At 21.6% G+C, this 6,045-nt stretch overlaps 1 long non-coding RNA gene across 1 annotated transcript; it reads right to left on the bottom strand.

Annotated features, from left to right (window-relative positions):
• Nucleotides 1–4,674: 4,674 nt before the first annotated feature.
• On the bottom strand, nt 4,675–5,701 carry LOC122854959. The gene is made up of 3 exons (XR_006374020.1): nt 5,651–5,701; nt 5,035–5,234; nt 4,675–4,961 (listed from the first exon to the last, which is right to left on the bottom strand). It is a non-coding gene; the product is annotated as an uncharacterized LOC122854959 (long non-coding RNA).
• Nucleotides 5,702–6,045: the final 344 nt, after the last annotated feature.

Here is a 6,045-nt window from a genome sequence, read left to right as displayed (position 1 = left end):
AAAATCATTTTACCGGAAGTTTCGGTTAATGTGAAAAAGACGTGTACAGCGAAAAGTGAGATAATAATTCACTTTACCACAACAAACGCGTTTAAAAAAGTAGAAAAAAAATTGATAATAAGATGATGATAACAATATTGAAAAAAAACGGAATTGAAAATCCTAAAACAATTGAGGGTCCGGATGCAATAACTCGCCGAGCGCTCGAAGTCAAGAAAACGCTATGTTGCTGTGGGTGAAAAATAGGAAAAATTAAAATTGAAAAATAAAAAAAAATAAAAATACAGTCGTCGATAGAATTAAAAAATACATAATTTTCTTCAAATAAATTTTTTTTTATAATAATTAGTTAACGAGATAAAAAATATAAACGAAATTTTTTTTTTCGAATAAAATACTTTTTTTCAATAATATAACTCAAGATAACTTCTTTAAAAATTAATAAATTTACTTGAATTTTTTACTGTAGCTTCATTATAAGCTACCAATTGCAACAGTATGATCAAAAAATGTATTTATTAATATTGTTTAATTTTTATTATATGATTGTTTAATGTCGATGAAAAATTCAATTTGTCTAACTTTGAATGAAAAAAGAGTCGGAGAAATTTAATAATTGAGTAACTTGTCAGTGGCAATATTGTTAAGCAGTATATCAAGAAGTTTTATAGAAATTTTTAGATATTTTTATTAATTATTGACTGAGTTATTAATTTAACAACAAATTGCGCGCATACTGTTTGTATTTATATGGATATACAGGCGCGTGAACATAGGCGTTCGCGAGAGAGGGGGCTGACGATCACGCATATATAGCCGTGACGGTAGCTCGCAATTTGTTGTTAAATGAATTGACGCATAGAAGGACGTCGGAGTTAACTTGATGAAACTTAGAAAAGATAAGAAGCCCTGTGGTCTAGTGGTCAAGGCGTTTGCCCGGAAAGCAAAAGACCCGGGTTCGATTCCCGGCAGGGGAACTTCGTTATTTTTTCTAAGTTTCTGGTTTTTTTCAAATTGTTTTTCAATTTGTTGATTTATACTATAATAGACTTCGTTTTTAACAAAAGTGTCTAATTTTTAGACACTGTTTCGTCTTGATTTATAATAGACTTGGTTTGCTTCAAAACAAAAGTGTCTAACTTTTAGACAATATTACGTCTTGTTTCATAACATATTTGACTTTCTTAAAAACTAAATTGTCTAAATTTTAGACACTATTATGTCTTCTTTTATAACATACTTGACTTTCTTAAAAACTAAATTGTCTAAATTTTAGACGATATTACGTCTTGTTTTGTACCGTATTTAGTTCTATTAAAAACGAAATTGTCTAAATTTTAGACAATATAACGGCTTGCTTTATAACATATTTAGTTTTCTTGACAACTAAAGTGTCTACATTTTAGACAATATTATATCTTGTTTTGTAACATATTTGGTTCAGTTAAAAACTAAATTGTCTAACTTTTAGACACTGTTATGTCTTGTTTCATGGCATGTTTGGCTTTTTCAAAAACCAACCTGCCTAAATTTAAAAATATATTTTTTTAAATATATATAATTTTAGTATGACTCAAGACGTGTAAAAAAAATTTTTTTGATAAAAAAAAAATTAAATTCAATTGTTCGAACATGATTATAATATTTTTTTTGACTTATTATTATTATTATTTATTTTGAGTTTTGACGTAAACGGAAGATTATTTTTTTTTTTTTTTTTTGCGCAAACTATATGGTCCCGAGGGGGACTTGAACCTATGACTACCTAACTACTAAACTCATATCTCTACCCGCGCGGCTATCGGAACGTTATGGTTAATAAAAAAATTTCTTATACTTATAGTTTGAGTCAGCCAAAAAAAGTAGTAATTTATATTTTGTTACAAGAATTAAATAATAACTTAAATATAAAGAAGAAAGAAGAAAATTTATTAAATACAAAATAAACTTATTGGTAAGTATTTTTTTATCTGCTATACTTTATTAATTCATTTTTTTAAATTTATTGTTGATTAATATTTATTTATTTGTTAATATAATATTTTTAAAGTATCCAATTTTTTTTTTTTGATAAAAATTCAAAAAAAAAATGATTTTAAAATATAAATAAAAAATTATAAATGAATATAAAACATTTAGTGTTGACATATTATTGCTTAATAAAAAAATTTATCAAAAATATATAAAAAAAAACAACAATACTATTACTTGTATTCAGTGTATCAAGATATTTATTTATTGAAATTTATAGTATTATAATTATTCATTAAATTTAAAACAAAGTGACGAATTAATCCATTACATAACTCAATTTGTCTTGAACAAAAAAATGCATTTTAATATTAATTGATCAAATATTAATCATAGAGTATATTTTTTTCAAATAAAAAATATAACTGTTTAACAGAATTTTTTATCAATCATACATTAAAGTTTTTTTTTTTATAAATATTTTATATTCTAGCAATTTTTTTTAATATTTAATCCATATAATTTAAATCATTTATTAATATTTTATATTCTCGCAATAATTATTCATTTAAATAAATAGTATTTTAAATTTAAAATTAAGACTTGATAATATATTGATCTCAACATTTAAATAACATAAATTGATTTCAACAAAATAATATTAATTCTTTTCGAAGAATTACAACTTGATGTAATTTATCAAATATCAATAATTAAAAAAAAAAAAATTTTAATGTTTAACAATATTTTTTTATCAGTCATACATTATAGTTTGTTTTTTTTTTTTTTTTTTTTGTTAATAATGTATATCGTCGCAATTATTTATTTAAATAAATAGTATTTTTAATGTAATATTAAACTTAAATTTAAAACTGGATAATATATTAATTCAAACATTTTCATAACATAAATTGATTTCAACAAAATATTGTTAATTCTTTTAATAGAATTACAACTTTATGGAATTTATCAAATATCAATAATCAAAAAATAATTTAATTGTTTAACAATATCTTTTCATGAATCATGCATTATAGTTTTTTTTTTTTTTTTTTTTTTTTTTTTTATCAATAATGTATATCGTTGCAATTATTTATTTAAATAAATAGTATTTTTAATGTAATATTAAATTTAAATTTAAAACTGGATAATCTATTAATTTAAACATTTGCATAACATAAATTGATTTCAACAAAATAATATTAATTCTTTTTCAAGAATTACAATTTTATGTAATTTATCAAATATCAATAGATAAAAAAAAATTTAATTGTTCAACAATTTTTCTTTTATCAATCATACCTTAAAGTTCTTTCTGTTCATGAATATTTTATCTTTACGAATTTATTTATTTAAATAAATAGTATTTTGCTATAATTATATAATTATCTTTTGTATTCAAAAGTTAATTATAAATTATTTGAACATTATAACCTTATTCATCTTAAAATTGAAAATAAAAAAATTATGAGATTTTTTTATTTTTATCTCCATCATCAAACTTATCATCATTATCATTATTTTAATATTTGACTTGATTCTTTTATATTTTCATTCGGATGAATTGAATTTTCTTTATTGTTGTTTGTCATTTGTTCATCATTAACATCATCATTTTCATTATTTTTAGTAGGCTTTAATTGTAGATGTTTTAATTTTTTTTTATCATTTGGATTAAAATTATTTTTTTTATTGTTATTTGTTATTTGTTTAATATTATCATCATCAACATCATCATTTTCATTATTTTTAATAGGTTTTGATATTTGAGTTGTTACTTTTATTTTTTTATTCGGATGAGTGTAATTTTCTATATTATTTTCTGTTAGTCGATTATAATCATCATCAGCATCATCATAATTATTATTTTCATTATTTTTTGTTCTTTTTTTAGCTGTTAGTTTTAATATTTTATTTTGATGAATAAAATTTTTCTTATTTATTCCTGTTATTTGTTCATTATTATTATCATCATCCATTAATTCTTCATCTAATTCATCTTCATCGTCATTTTGTATGGTATCAATCATATCAATATTTTCTATTATATTGTCATCAGCTTCTTCAACTTTATCAGCTATTACTGATAAATTTATCATTACATCAACAGCTTCTGGGTGTACCTTAGATTCAATATTATAAATAAATTTTTGTATAATGCCCCAATGGACCTCACTTTCGTATGGATATGCCAAATCAAGAACCCAAAAAGACTTAAATATAATATCAATTGCTGAAATCATATTATCTGCTTTCCATTTTACTTTCTCAGTAATAAAGCAGAGAATATCATTAATTTCTTCCCAATCTTTACCAATAATAACTATTACTGGCTGAAATGGTTTTCCTAATTTTTAATTTTGTGATCTTCTTTGTATTATAACTTTCATTTCATCGTTATTCTGGAATAAATTAAATTGTTTTAAAATCATAATAAAAGTGATATATAATATAAATTCAAATGACTTACCCTAGCAAAAAGAATAATGCTCTCTTCTACATCAACCACAGTTGTTTTGTTTTTTATATTTGCTCTACCATGTGGTGGAAGTAGAAATGGTAAAATTCTTATGTAAGCAGAAATTTTTGTATCAACATTAGTATTATTAAACAATTGTTTTAATACATTTATTTCTGTCTCCCATTTTTTTTCATATTTGCTTTTTTTTTTTGAATTTAATACATCCAATTTGTAAATCAACTCATTTTATTTTTCTTCCGTTATTATATTTGCTTCAGGAAAAAATAATTTGAAGTCTATATAAATTAATTTGTGCCCATTTGCACAACTTAAGATTGGCCAATTTTTAAAGAATTCTTCAGTTGGTACGAGTTGTTCCTTAATTTTTTTGCACGTTCAACAATTTTTTTTAAATCAATTTTTCTTAATTGACTTGTTTTTTTCCATGCGCGCTTTATTTTTTTCCATTGAAGATCATCACAAGGACTGCTATCTAAAAAATCTTTTGCACGACTTATACTTAAATCGACTGTGAATAGAAAAAACAAAAAAATATAATAATCATTCGATAAAAAGAAAAATTAATAATAAATAATAATTACCATCATTTTCAGTAGCCAGAGGTTTATCAGCAGCTATTGCTTTTTTTGTATTTGATATTAATTTTTTTTCATTTTTACAAATGTGGAATAACATACCTCGGTAATTATTTTTGTTTTTTTGAAAATAACAATCTACCTTTTCTAAATGGAAATATTTACAAATTCGTAATGCCATAGTGTTGATATCAGTTACTCCTAGACTATAATATATAAAAAAAAAAAAAAAAAAATAGTTAGTTTAAATTTTTTAAAAATTATATATATATATTTTTTTTTTTTTGTTGATTAAAGAAAAAATTAATTCGATATTAAAAAATGAAAAATTTTATTGAATTTTTCTAAATTATATCATTTTTTTTTTTGTTTCTATTTCAATTATAATAGTATTTGTTTAGATACAAATAAAAAAAAATAAATAAATCTAAAAAATATATGTAAAAAAAAAATTATTTTACAAATAAAATTGAAAAACAAAAAATTTTGTAAATAAATTAATTTGAAAAAAAAAAAAAAAAAATTATCAAATTTTTATAAACTATATTACTTTTTTTTTTTACATTAAATATAAATGTTTATTTATTTTTTTTTTTTTTATATAAAAATATTTAATACCTACTTTTCATCAACACCTAATGCTGCTTGTGCTACAAGTTTTGAAATAAATCTTCTATCTTTATCTCCATTTGGAAAATGTTTTAATTCTTTATATCCATCAATAATTACTCTGCCTCTAGCAGATTGACTAATTAGTTTGCCAATATCCAGGGTTTCAATGTAACTAACTGATTCAATACGTGAAGATGTTTCATGTATAATATTTATTTCATCTTCGTTCTGATCTTCAGTCTCATTATTTAGTTCATCAATATTATTGTCTTCCTGTTAAAATTTAAAAATCAACAATCAAAATAAATATATTTAATAAATAACAATGACATATAAAAATTTTATTTACCATGGTAAAAAATTGTCTGTCTACTTGACCACCTACTTATTTTTTTTTCTATAAAC

This window comes from Aphidius gifuensis, linkage group LG4 (genome assembly GCF_014905175.1).
Source record: "Aphidius gifuensis isolate YNYX2018 linkage group LG4, ASM1490517v1, whole genome shotgun sequence".
Classification (NCBI taxonomy): Eukaryota; Metazoa; Arthropoda; class Insecta; order Hymenoptera; family Braconidae; genus Aphidius; species Aphidius gifuensis.
Note: the sequence above shows the minus strand (reverse complement) of the source record. Positions and strands in the feature narration are given on the sequence as shown.